The sequence below is a fragment of the Protomyctophum parallelum genome (assembly GCF_964188405.1).
Source record: "Protomyctophum parallelum genome assembly, chromosome: 3".
In the NCBI taxonomy this organism is placed as follows: domain Eukaryota; kingdom Metazoa; phylum Chordata; class Actinopteri; order Myctophiformes; family Myctophidae; genus Protomyctophum; species Protomyctophum parallelum.
In genome coordinates this window covers 23040326-23054092 of record NC_139698.1, presented here as the reverse complement: position 1 = coordinate 23054092, position 13767 = coordinate 23040326, and the positions used below count along the sequence as shown (strand labels likewise).

Here is a 13767-nt window from a genome sequence, read left to right as displayed (position 1 = left end):
ACTACACAGGCTGACCTTACTGTACTTATTAGCAAACCTTCGACCGCAGTCGAAGAAGTGTGGGTGGTAAAAAGTCAGCGTCAGAGTCCATTTTACACTCTCAGAGTAAAATTGACACTGAACGCATTTTAGAACGTTGCTGTATAGCGTTTGGTTTGGAATAGAAACTCCCAAGAGACAGCCAAGATTGGACACCTCCTCTGCACACCGCTATATAAGCCATATAATGTGAGAGACAGTTCAGCAAATCTTTGGCGAAAGCAGCGGGCCACATTGAATTTCAGAAAGGAGAACGGACCAATCAGATATAATCAAGGAGCTTTTTTGTTTTGCTTCTCATGTGAGTGCACTTCCTACGTTCCAGACATGTTGTACTCATTTAAATGTTTAATCCATTTGTCCAATTCAATAATTCTAATGCTCATTCTTCGAGGCCAGAGACGAGGGAAAAGGGGAAGTGGTGCGAGAGCAACACATGTCGGAAAGACTCATCATTCAGCAGAGATACTTTCTACTTATCGCAACCTCGAGAACACATGGAAATGTTTTACGGCTCGCAAAAAGATGCAAATAAGATGGCAATAACCTATTTATTTACCTGCAAACGTCCACCCCCCAAATGTGTTTAAGTAAAGTAAGTAATCACTAATTACCTTTTTTCAGCAATAGCCTGGGGCATATATCCGTTGCTTCAAATTAGAGCCAGCCCTCTTTTGAATATCAGCCCCTCTTTTGAATATCAGCCCTCTTTTGAATATCAGCCCCTCTTTTGAATATCAGCCCTCTTTTGAATATCAGCCCCTCTTTTGAATATCAGCCCCTCTTTTGAATATCAGCCCTCTTTTGAATATCAGCCCCTCTTTTGAATATCAGCCCCTCTTTTGAATATCAGCCCCTCTTTTGAATATCAGCCATCTTTTGAATATCAGCCCCTCTTTTGAATATCAGCCCCTCTTTTGAATATCAGCCCCTCTTTTGAATATCAGCCCTCTTTTGAATATCAGCCCTCTTTTGAATATCAGCCCCTCTTTTGAATATCAGCCCCTCTTTTGAATATCAGCCCCTCTTTTGAATATCAGCCCCTCTTTTGAATATCAGCCCTCTTTTGAATATCAGCCCTCTTTTGAATATCAGCCCTCTCTTTTGAATATCAGCCCTCTTTTGAATATCAGCCCTCTTTTGAATATCAGCCCTCTTTTGAATATCAGCCCTCTTTTGAATATCTGCCCTCTTTTGAATATCAGCCCCTCTTTTGAATATCAGCCCTCTCTTTTGAATATCAGCCCTCTTTTGAATATCAGCCCTCTTTTGAATATCAGCCCTCTCTTTTGAATATCAGCCCTCTTTTGAATATCAGCCCTCTTTTGAATATCAGCCCCTCCTTTGACCTTTTGGACCACATCGTTATATCTGCAATTATGCAGCTGACGTGTCGGACTTTTTTTTTTTGTACCACGTACAACCTGGAGTCCCTATTATGAAATGTTTCAGACATTTTGGAAAACGTTTAAAAACTACAAGCTCACAGCACATCATTCAAAGCATGACGAAGCTTGTATAGGTCAGAACTTTTTGAACATTATCGGGTTAGAGGGTTAGTGTGGTTTAGATAAAACAAAGTTCAGGTCACGTATGAATTTTATATTGACTTGTTTGATTGTTCATCGGTCAAAACGTCGATATAATCAGTGGTCTAAAATCTGGCATAGATCGACTCTACTTCAAATGGACCAATGTAACCTGCCATTTTTAACCCATTTTGACCTGAGATCAGATTCTAAAATTGTCAGTCGTTCTTCGATTTTTCAAAAATAGCAGATCTACAAGCTCATAGCGTGCCACCAAGTGGCACGCTATGAGCTTGTAGATCTGCTATTTTTCAATAGCTAAAGCATAACATAATGCTAACACCAAAATGGGATCCCGCCCAAAACTTGCTACGGCTTTCTTAGGTAGTAGGTACAGTTACTACAGTACAGATGTTTTTTTTTTTAATAAAGTAAAAATTCCAATCCTCTGTTGCAAACAGAACATACAATAAAATGCGAGCTAAAGCCAGGGCAGATTTCGAACAGCGTTTTAGAAGGTTAAAAACATCGAGGAAATCCTGCACTCGTGCACTCATCCAAGACAACAACATGCACAACACAACACAAAAGAAGGCCTTTGGGCTTAAGCAGGCTTAAGACAGTTTAGAGAAAAGCATGATTTTTTTTTCATCCCACCCAGAAAAAGCCGGCACTGTGCCCTATCCAGATGGCAGGAAGACAAACGAAAGAAGAAAAAAAACCCAATACAAAAACTCATGAAAAAAAACAGGCCCTATATTTTGACTCCCTATTCCTTTTAGTTTCAAAATCAAACGCAGGACGTCTGACACACCACATGGCTTTGGTGCGAAAATGAAAACAACGTGTGTGTGGTTATGGAAATATGCACATTAGATGCTCAGCGCTCTCATAAATATGTCTACTTTAGAGACGTAATACAGATATGTGGATACACAACGACATACATTTAGCCTTTACAGGGACATTAGCTAGTTATTAAAGTTGCCAATGTATACCATTTTCAGCCGTTAAATGTCTAAACAGACATGGCTTTATTAAACACAGCGACGAGATGGTATACATCTCCGGCTAAATAAAAGAGGTACTAAAACTGGTTTTGTAAATTGTGAGAGAGCGCTCCAGTGCAGTGCTTCTTTGCTCAACACGAGCTCCTGACCACGTACGTATATACGTCTCTAATATGACACCGGGGTGACTGCAGGCCTGTCGTGAGTCGTGTCACTCGCTGCTGTGTGCGAGTATCTGATTTATGGAGGCATATCGCTGACCATCCAACCGCAAGGTAAACTACACACTCAACACTATGACACTCAACCACAAAGCTACCCCCCCCCCCCCCCCACCCCCCAGGCCAATATTATTGGCACAAGTATATTATAGACAGACACGGCACAAAATATACGGTCAGACAAGCTTAGAGTGAAGACGACAAGAACATGCTGGATGAAAAGCTAACGGCTGTTACATACAGTACATACAGTACTGGACATACAGTAACACAAGTTATGTGCACTCGAGCGAGCATGGTGGGCGAACAATATGAATGCCGCCCTGGGCCAAACGAGGAGCCAAATGTACATGAATGAAAACTCCCATTATTTCCTTTGCATGTACAATTACATTTAGGCATTTTAGCAGACTGCTGTTAATCCAGAGCGATTTACAGTAAAGCAAAGTCGCCTCTGGATTTATTGTATATTCTCTGATATCTTTCACTGCTACCGCACAGCTGTCGATAATATATACAAATTGGCTTATATACGACGTTTCGAAAGGTTTGTTAGATCAACGGACGGATAACGGCGTACAGGGTCAACGCCGCCATGTCATGCCATGCTCTCTCTCTCTCTCTCTCTCTCCACACACAGTGACTAGAGCTGGTGGTGTGTTTACCGTGACGATGGTACAGTACCGTACAGTCCACACACACACACACACACACACACACACACACACACACACACACACACACACACACACACACACGTGTGTGACAGACACAACGCAGACGAGGTGGCCCCCGCGCTCTCCGGCCTGCCATGACCGGCACGTTTACAGGTACTTAAACGCACCAGAACCCTGCAGGCGCAGCCACACATGACGTGTTGGACATGAATACCTTCATACATTATTTACACACGCGTGTTTTTTTCGCCCTCCGCCGCTATACAGACTATTTCCTCCACAGCACAGTCAAAACATTCAAATATTGTGTTATGCTAAGCAGCGCTGTTTTCCTAACAGGCTTGTACCTTCATAGCTGCAGCGCGGGGCAGACGAGGGTCTGGACAGGGTCTCTCTCTGTCAAAGAGCAACGGGGGGGACCGGTTCTCTCTCTCTCTTTCACTCTAATCCATTTTGGGCGAGAACCCCTTTTGGTGTTAGCGTCATGTTATGCTTTAGCTATTGAAAAATAGCAGATCTACAAGAGCTTGTAGGTCTGCTATTTTTGAAAGATCGAAGAACGACTGACATAGAAACATGGCTTTTTCAGAAAACTGGACATCTTCAGAATCTGATCTCAGGTCAAAATGGGCTAATCCATCTGCACCCCCCCCCCCCCCCCCACCACCCCCCCCCCACCCCTCTCGCTCTCCCGCTCCCTCACCTGCTCTGTTTTGGACACAATACAAGCTCAAAGTATAGAAAATACATGTTAGGGGCTAAATAAATAAACAACATGACTACCATGTTCTAAAACAGCTAAAAGTAGCAGTATAGACCTCGGGTAAAAAGTGAATACTTGGATCAACTGCTTAATAAAGTAGGGAAGTTCATTGTGCGGCGCTTGTTCTCGGCTCCGTGAAAACATTCTGACCTCAATAAGACGGAGGAGATGAAGTTTCTCATGTAGAGATAAAAATGTTGGCCTGCTTGTCGAGGGCTTTTCTTTCACAAAAGGTTGCCGGAGATATTTTTCCAATGGCATAACCGATGATTGATGAATCAATCTCAACTGTTTCATCATTTCAACAATCTATAACTCACAGAGTGAGCGTCCCGACGAATCACAAAAGCAATTTCAAATCATAAAACAAGACCGTTAAAGACAATTTGGAGGCATTGTTTCCTATTATAAGAATATGAGGATTGAGGTCACGGTTTATACAAAAATAGAAGTAAAACATTATGTGTATATATATATCTTTTGTTTTTTTATCTTCCTGCTTCTAAAATAGGCCCAACATCAACTCATCACATTTCGAGGCAGGAAATCCAAACCATATGAAGCATAAAACATTAAAACATGGCCCCTGCGCATTACTGTATGCCTAGGCTGAATTGTCCAATAAGCTTTCACACTTCAAATTGTCAGCGCTCAACGCCCTTTTCCCTTTTCGCCCGGGCATTTGGCTCTCATTTGATATAGATGTTTTAGTTTAGCGGAGGAAATTTGGTTACATTTTACATTAACTAAGTCCTGATGTGAAAGGAGACGAGCGGAGAGGTGCCGGGGAGGGTTAGGATTAGGGACTGGGAGTTTGGTTTCAGGGGGGGAGGAGGGGAGGGGGGGGGGGACACGAATTCTCCAGGTAGACCCCACATATTAAGAATTTAAACAATATGGTAACGAGAGAGAGAGAGAGAGAGAGAGAGTGCGCAAACGGCGGAGGGGAGGGGAGGGTTTAAAGGCATTCGGGGTTAGCAAGCAAGCACAAACTTGTGCGGCAAACGTCTCAAATGGTCTCGTTGGTTCGCTGCAGGCCTGCATGCGTGCGTGCGCCTCCGGCCCGGGAACCTTTCAACAACAGCCCCGTGAGTTTGGAGTTCAAGGTGGGATCACCACGGGCCCTGAGGGCGCCAAACCGACCCCAACGTTCTCCCCCTCTAAATAGCAGACCTACAAGCTTGTAGATCTGCTATACACGATGTGTGCTGCTGAGACGGGCCGCGCGTCCACCTGAACGCATGTCACGTCACGCAGCGTGTGTTGGATTTTGACAGCACGTTTTTATTTTTTTAGTTTTAGTCGTATAGTCTCGTGGATAGTTTTCATTTGGTTACATTTTGGTCACCCGGAATATTTTAGTGTTTTAGTCTAGTTTTAGTCGACTAAATGTCATACGATTTTAGTCGACTACATCTACAGTCGGTTTGGTCGACTGAGACGTATTTCGGCGGGCCTTTGATGCCCTTCTAATGACTGATTTTACACTTGCTGAAAATCTACAAGATCTACAAGCTCACGACGCGTTGCGGTCTGCTATTTTCAGCATGCAACCAAGTGGTAAAGTGTCACTACTTTCACTTTATATACTGGATCTCTTGTCCGCTATAGTCCCTTCCTAACATTTTAGTCTAGTTTTTATTTACAGACGAAATTGTCAATATACTATTAGTCTCAGCGTTAGTCGTCATAGCTTAGTTTTCATGTAGTTTCCATTCAGTTCTCGTCAGTGAGAAAGGGTAGTCGACGAACATTTTTCGTCTTAGTATTAGTCGACGAAATGGACAACACTGCTGTCATCCAGGGCTGTGAGAGGTTAGCTGTCAACCCCTGCCACGAGGTCACCCCGTCCCCCGGAATCCACAACAAACACAAAGTAGCCCTTTTCATAAGTGTCACATGTGGCACCACTCGGACTAAATAGTCTCAATATGGCAATCGATAACCAGGTATATACTGTTAGTTTCAAGCTTGTCCTACAACGGAGGAGAAAAGATTGTACTGTTTCGACGTAGACTGCTATTAACTCATTTAGGCCTGACGTCGAAATTTTTAATAAATGTCTTGTTTCTGTATCAGTGGTGCTCCACATTTCATGTCAAGGACCCCAGAAATGAGGCCCAATCGACCCAAATATGTTGGCTAAAATATGTTATTCCGGGAACCCCTCAGAAGCAAAGATTTGAGTTACAAAAACGTTTGCTCTGAAAGAATATATATATTCAAAGATTTGCATCAGATTTTCACGATTTTTCAAAAAATAGCAGACCTACAAGCTCGTAGCGCGGCACGATCTGCTATTTTTCAATAGCTAAAGTATAACACAATGCTTGAAACACCAAAAGGGGGTTCCCGCCCAGAAAGGGTTTAATAGAGCTTCGGAAACAGATATAGAAACCCTCAAGACGTCTCAAAATGAAAACAGACATTTCAAGTCGAAGTTTTAGTCAATTCGCTGACCAAGTGGACCTGCTTATCGCATGAATTATTGATATAGTATAGCCTTGAGACTGCATGTCATTTGAGCACCTGTTAAGATTCAAATCGCCACTGTCTCTTCCAGCTCACGCACGCAAAACAAAACGTTAAAATGAATATGGATTGTGGATCACATTCCAGACATTGCAAACAAAAGCAGAGAGGTATACAGTCAGGCGCCACCTGAAGCTTCGAGTGGAACATTCATTAACTTCTGGAAACGTCAAATTTATATCCTAAAACGTCCTAAAACTTTGTAGTCTATGTGACACGGCTATAGCGACACTATATACAGACTCACTGAATATTCTGTCTTGTCCAAAAGAAGGTTTGTGAAATGACAAGAAAAACATTCTCTTGTCATATTTTGTTAACACATTTTGGGTGGGAACCCTTTTGGTGTTTCAAGCATTCTGTTCTATACTTTAGCTATTGAAAAATAGCAGATCTACAAGCTCATAGCGCGCCACCGAGTGGCGTGCTAAGAGCTTGTAGGTCTGCTATTTTTGAAAAGTTGTGAAAATGTCTGAGTGAACATTTTTTACTAAAATATTGGCTTCAGGGGGGGTCCCTGGAACTACATATTTTGAGATGGGGTTCCGCGGCCCAATAGATAATTCTGGGGGTCCTTGACATGAAAAAGGTTGAGCACCACTGACATAGAAACATGGGTTTTTCAGAAAAATGTTAGGATTTAGAAGCCTTTTTTTAATCGACGTCAGTCGAAAATGGGTTAAAGTCACAGCGATGGTAAATAACATAAATGAACACAGAGGAGTTATAGCTGCATTATATACAAAAAGCAATTCAATGTTGGACCCGGGCGGTTATATATAGCATATAGACGTCTGGGCACCTTATAGGCTGATAATCCAGCCTGACAGCGTGCCGCGGGTTCGAATCCCGAATCCCTGACGACCTTTGCTGTCACTCCCCATCTCTCTCTCTCTCCCCATTCCCTGTCAGTCTAATGTCTAAAAAGCCCAAAACATATTTGTTTTAAAAAGAAAGAAAAAACATAAAGAAGCTAATGTTTACAAATATATCAGGACCGGTCCCTCTGATTTGAGCCATTCCTTTTTGGGTGATTTAAATTTCTTTCTTATACGATGAGACTTTTTGCAAAGAATAATGAATGACTTCTTGAAAACTCTTCTCAACCTTTCTGTGAAATGCATATTCCTAAAATTAATTGTGTAAAATATTGTCTAAAAGAAAGTACGAACTTATTCTAATCCAAACTTATTCTATATTATTATTATTATTATTATTATTTTTAATTGACTTTATAACATGTTTTTGTAAGTGTTGAACTATAATTATTATTAATCAGTCCAGTGAACTTATTACCATCAGATATCGATCTCTATTACGAATGACCAACACCAATTTTATTAGTGACAAAAAATTTAATAAACACTATAGAATTGAGTGTGCTGAAACAAGTGGTCATAGCCTCTATATACCAAACTGAATGGTACCCACTGTCACATCATAACATGGCTAAACATCATGACAGCTTTACCAAAACACTAAAACATCTCTCTTTTTCAGCCACAATAAGTGCGCCTCGTCAGCACAAATATAACTCCCCGAAAAAGAACGCTCAACATCTCGGTGCGCTCTTAATCAAATATCGACCCGGCCGGCCTGCAGAATCATGACGTAATGTTTGGGGGTATTATACATTCCTCTCTTCCAAGAAAGAGAAAAAGGGGAGAACATCAATTTCACAGAAACCGCGTCTGGGGGAAGCAAGCAACATGTTTTTATTTTTATGTTTTTGTATATAAGCCGTGCTGATATATGGCTTGTAATTGTGTAAACCGCATGCCATATCCATCCATCCATGATCCATCCATCCATCCATCCCCGCAGCGGGTCACGTATTAGGCTATATTGCAGCCTTATAACAGCAGACATGGCTCCGGCTATCCGCGGATGGGACAGCCAGCCATGCCCGGACAGGACAGTCACAGGGATGGATAACAATGACGCACGGGGGGAGGCGAAACGCGGAGCTTTTTCTCGGCCAATTTGAGACGCATGATGTCCAAAATCCACGCGTGTGGTGATCATTTACGGCTAATTAAACCGCGCTTTTTTTTTACGTTTTTGTTTTTTCTCTCTCCCTCATTTTGACGCTTGACTTTTTGGAGTTAAATTCCTGCAGCCAGGCGCTGCGTGACACGGTGACAGACAGACTATGCGTGCAGACGGAGGGACAGCACTTGACCAACGAACGAACAGCCGCTCAACTTATAGACTAGACAGAGACACATGATGCAGCCCAGCGCAGGCACAGTGAACCGGACCGCAGCGACATGACCAGACAATGATCATAACTGTTAAGATTTATGGCGATAAAAGGCGAGCGAGCGATCAGCGTTTCGAAGAAGTCATCTAATATAGCCTGTAAAAAAAAAGCATGCATGAATGGACTTGAGCAAATGGAAAAGTCGAGCGCACACATGCATGCAACCTCACAGCAGCCCTTGGCGTTTTTCTTTTTTTTTTTTTTTTTTAGGCTATTGTTATCATATTTATGCGAGTTTTTACAACAAGCTGTTGCATCCACACACAAAAAAGAAACGGGGGGGCAAAAGTCTAACACGCGCTTCAACAACAACAATCTACAAGTGCACATGCATGCATGTTGCACGATGTGGTCTCACAGGGGTGTGTGTAGTAGAATATTATATGGCTTTGAACTTACCAAACAAGTGTAGAAAAATGTTGAAGTTGCCTCTGAGCGCAAACCACGTTGGACTGAGGAGAGATTACAATACGTTCTATTTAGAGAAGCATAACGTCACCCCTCCGGGTGACGTCACGTGGGATTCCTGAACTTCTAAATCATTGCGGTCCGCCGTACTCTGGAGGAGGGAGGGAGGGAGGGGCGGAGAGAGAGAGAGCGAGGCGGGGTTTAACACACACACACACACACACACACACACACACACACACACACACACACACACGTCCAGCTCTGCTGGACATGATGGGAGAGGGTGTGGCTGTGGCTGCATATTGTAGACCCAGCTTCCCTATTGACCAATTAGCAAAACCTGCCAGTTTTCTCTCTCTCTCTCTCTCTCTCTCTCTCTCTCTAGCTCTCTCTCTCAAATATCACCACTTTGTAACATATTCACGATTTCACCTCAATGGCTGCTGCCTGCTTCTATAATATAATCCTGACTATCCTTATATAATCCTTCAGTTTTCCCACGAGAACATGTTGCAGGACTGCCGTTATAATTGCAGCTCATCCAAGATTATGTATTTAAAGCTTTATAAACACGGACGTCTTATACACTCTTGCAACAAGAATTGAAAAGAAAAATAAATACATGTGTTTATTTATCTCCCCCATATCATGCATGTGTGTGTGTGTGTGTGTGTGTGTGTGTGTGTGTGTGTGTGTGTGTGTGTGTGCGCGCAGCGCGCACATGCATGCGTGTGTGCATGCATTTATGTGTGTGTGTGTGTGTGTGCGTGCACATGTGTGCGTGCGTGTGTGCATGCATTTATGTGTGCGTGTGTGTGTGCTAGCCTAGACTAATAAGAAAACGTGCTATCTTCTTTCTTTCCTCTGTTACTAATAAATAATGGAGCTGCTGGTCTATGTAAATAAGTAATCGGTGGCATCATATTGACCTCTAAATGTTGGATTTAAAGAGATGCAGTTACAGACGCAGAGAAGTGAACGGTATATTTGTCGAGGAGAGAGAGAGAGAGAGAGAGAGGGGTCATTCGATGCAGAGGATATCAAAAGGTCAGACCATCAGCCCTTTATCCATGCAGCTCTGAACCACAATCAAACAGAATCTAACTTGTCAACTAAGTTGGGATACGCTACTGTCTGTCTGTCAAACCATCACTGGTCTAACCAACCTGGAACTGACCAGTCAGTCAGTCAGTCAGTCAGTCAGACAGACAGACAGACAGTCAGTCAGACAGACAGACAGACAGACAGACAGACAGACAGACAGACAGACAGACAGACAGACAGACAGACAGACAGACAGACAGACAGACAGACACACACACACACACACACAAATATCTATATCTCTGTCAAATTGTCAATCCATCTAAAACTTGCCAACATAGCAAACATTTCCAGCCAAAGTCAATTCCATAAACTGTGAAATAGATAAGTAAGCTACAGTATAATAGCAGTACTTTCTACACAAGTCATAATATAATAAATCTGCTGCATGTGGAGCAGGTATAGGTAGCTGACTCTGGACGCGAATATTGCGTCCGCAAAAATCGTCTTGTGATTGCCTGGCAGGGAGCGCTGTGCTGTGTTCATTTGGACCTCACACTGACACAAGTGGTTATATATGCCTAAACCTAACCCTAAACCTAAACCTCACAAATACTATGCCCATAAGTCTAACTAAAAACTATAGCCACAATATTGGCTGACTGGACAGTGCGTGGACCGCATGGCTGCACTGTCTCTGGTTTGATTCCAGAGAGACCTGCACTTCCATGTCGTTCCTCCTCTCAACAATCACATTCCTGTCTCTCTGCGTCCGGGGACCTCCAGGGGGTCCTTGAGGAGGGGTCCCAGTAGGGGGTCTCCAGCTAAAAATGTGTTAACCCATTCAGGCCTGACGTCAAACAAACACACTTTTTTTCAATAATGTTTCGTTTCCAATGTTGCACACACTTAAAATATACAACATGACATTTTAACGGTAATATCGTATCGATGTCACAATATTTGGCATAAATACAGAGATATTATACATTTTGTCCATATCGTGCAGCCGAACCACTTCCAGAGGGAGGAAACGCCATACATGCCCAAGCCAGGCCAGGGCCATGATGCCCCATGCATGTGACCCGCTGGTGGTGCCGTCCGGCCGCCATGCACAGACAGCGCTATAGCCAAGCTGTCCTGATGGGTACCAGCAGGGATTAACCCATTCTGATCTGAGATCAGATTCTAAAAATGTCTTATACATCCTGACAGTTTCCTGGAAAAGCTATGTTTCTATGTCAGTCGTTCTTCGATTTTTCAAAAATAGCAGACCGACAAGCTCATAGCGCGCCACTCGGTGGCGCGCTATGAGCTTGTAGATCTGCTATTTTTCAATAGCTAAAGTATAACACAATGCTAACACCAAAAGGGGTTCCCGCCCACCCATTTAGGCTTCTTCTAAATTCTGACAGTTTTCTGAAATACCCATGTTGTTGCTGTATCAGTGGTGCTCAATATTTCATGTCAATCAAGGACCCCAAAAAGTATATAATTGGCCACCGAGACCCCCCCCCCCCCCATCTGAAAATATGTTGTTCCGGGGACCTCCCCAGTATAGCAAAGATTTGAGTTAAACACTCGCTCTGTATAACAATATATATATATATATATTCAAAGATTCCAGGCACATTTTCACGATTTTTCAAAAATAGCAGACCTGCAAGTTTGAGCTTGCAGATCTGCTATTTTTCAATAGCATAGTGCTTTAAAACACCAAAAGGGGTTCCCGCCCATGAGTGGATTAATGACGACGCCTCCCTCACCCAGTGAGAGATGTTTAGCACTGGTCTGACACGACGTGTCTCGGATGCGACGCGTCGTGAGCTTATAGATCTGCTATATTCTAGGTCCGGCGACGCCGTATAGTACGGTAGGTGCGGGGGGTCATAAATTAGACATAAGAGCTCCTAGTGACTGCGACAATAATGCAGGGGCTGAGAAGCAGCCACCCATAACTCAGGGGTCTCCTCCGCCTCTGTCCTTTAAAACGCTGAGCTTTAATCAACGTTTATGACATGCTTTTGTCTCTTTATTGCCAATAATATTTCAGAACCAATCTCCAAACATTATGTTCCCGGCGGAGCGGTGGAACTATTAACGGTGTGGGCGGAAGAGCCGATACAGTTTGAGGTCGGCGACCCTCACTAAAGGGAGAGAACTCGATCTATATTATTATAACAAAGCTTTTACTATTCCACAGCCTTTTTTGAACAAGATCACCTTGGAGTAAAAGAAAGACACTATATATAGGCTGCCACTGATGACTGCTTTTTAAGTTGAAGGAAGCCAAATAGGAAAGACAAATAGGAAAACTTTATACACACTAAACAGAAATGGTGATAAATAGCACTACAACCGGTTATTTATCTGCAATAACATATAGGGGAACTTATTTTGGTGTAATATAGAAGCATTAGAAATGCGTACAGTGTGTACAGTGTGTACAGATGAAGATGCAATGCTGACAGGCGCCACATTTTTACGATTTTTCTAAAATAGCAGATCTACAAGCTCGAGCTTGTAGATCTGCTATTTCAGAAAAAGCTTGTAGATCTGCTATTCTTCAATAGCTAAAGTATAACATAATGCTTAAAACACCAAAATGGGTTCCCGTCCAGAATGGTTCATGCGTCATCCTTAGGAAATACACAATATCTTAAAGAAGTATTTTTTTTGTTCTTTCCCCAACTAACAACTACCTAAACTAAAATGAAATGAAATAAACTGAAGAACCAGTAAGAATTCTACGGAACCATACGAGGGGTTTAACAGGTTCTTTGCACAGCAGCTGTGCTACATACAGTACACTGTAGGACCGGACCTCAAAGAACCGCCATTGTTTTGTGTCTAATGAGTAAATCACTTATTTTGTTGTTGTTGTTTTGGCTGAATAAAAAAATCCATTTGGAAAAATATCTTGGCAGTGAACGTATACGTTCGAAGCTGGAAACTAGCTCTGTTTGATCTTGCAGATGGATGGAATGTTGCCGTCGTCTCTTCTATACCTAAGAGCGAAGGAGATGATTGTGCCTGCAGGGATGGAAACGTTGAGCTATTGGGAGTTTTATGTAATGCTGCTGCAGCCTGCAGGGGCCTTGGTCTTCTTCACCGCACCCTGACATGGGCAGGGCGAGGGAAGATACTGTATACCCATTTAAAACACTTTTAACCTCCCATATTATCCACTCCACCACGGAGACCATTCTGTGTTTTAAGATACCTCAGACTTCCTTTTTAATGTTAGGAAATATCCCTGAAGAGTTTCTAATACATGA

At 42.7% G+C, this 13767-nt stretch overlaps 1 protein-coding gene across 4 annotated transcripts in view; it reads right to left on the bottom strand.

Annotated features, from left to right (window-relative positions):
• Positions 1-9567, bottom strand: part of creb5b (cAMP responsive element binding protein 5b) — a 117669-nt gene extending 108102 nt beyond the window's left edge. For 3 of the 4 annotated variants that reach the window (XM_083761322.1, XM_083761320.1, XM_083761321.1), the window contains exon 1: positions 9434-9567. The gene's annotated coding sequence lies outside the window, so the exon portion shown is untranslated. The remainder of the gene's footprint in view (positions 1-9433) is intronic. The other variant, XM_083761323.1, reaches the window with a different exon arrangement.
• Between the last annotated feature and the right edge of the window lie 4200 nt (positions 9568-13767).